Below are 518 nucleotides of genomic sequence, written 5' to 3'. Positions count from 1 at the left end.
TTGCCGTAAACAAAAAATGCACGGGATGAGATGTGCACCACGTGTGTTGTCAGTGTTGCACCAGCTCCATTTGTAAACTGGTAGTTGCTCTCTTTACTCTTTCGCAGGGGCGATTTCATAGTCTGTGAAGTTCTGCTGAGACGTGATTATTGCTAGTTGAAAACTTAACCCAATACCTCGCCTGGATGACTTGAAATACAGTCAGCTGTGGCAATTTTTGTTGGTCTCTGCAGGGACCTTTCAACTCTGTATTGATGACAAATCTCCAGTTGATTCATGATATTTAGCTCTTTGGTGTTCCCATTTATGTGACTGTGAAGGGAAATATCCCTAATTTTTAGGCCACTTGGGAGAGTGGCCTCACTCTTGTGGAATTCATTTCTCTTTCATGGGAGATCAAGGAGTTCATCAGTAAATGAGTCAACTTCTTTTCTACTGATTGGGTGCGTGTTAAATGTCAAAAGAAGGCTTGGGAAAGGGAAATGAATGCTGTGTTGGCCGTTAAAATATGGAGGACT

The 518-nt window shown here is 42.3% G+C and overlaps 1 non-coding gene across 1 annotated transcript; it reads left to right on the top strand.

Annotated features, from left to right (window-relative positions):
- Positions 1 to 95: 95 nt before the first annotated feature.
- LOC111650998 (U4 spliceosomal RNA) lies at positions 96 to 236 on the top strand. Its single transcript, XR_002760471.1, has one exon. It is a non-coding gene; the product is annotated as a U4 spliceosomal RNA (small nuclear RNA).
- The last annotated feature ends 282 nt before the right edge of the window (positions 237 to 518 follow it).

Source organism: Seriola lalandi, unplaced genomic scaffold (assembly GCF_002814215.2).
Source record: "Seriola lalandi dorsalis isolate HSWRI2012SDOR001 ecotype SW California unplaced genomic scaffold, Sedor1 jcf7180001971243, whole genome shotgun sequence".
Lineage (NCBI taxonomy): Eukaryota > Metazoa > Chordata > Actinopteri > Carangiformes > Carangidae > Seriola > Seriola lalandi.
This window is presented reverse-complemented; position numbering and strand designations above follow the sequence as displayed.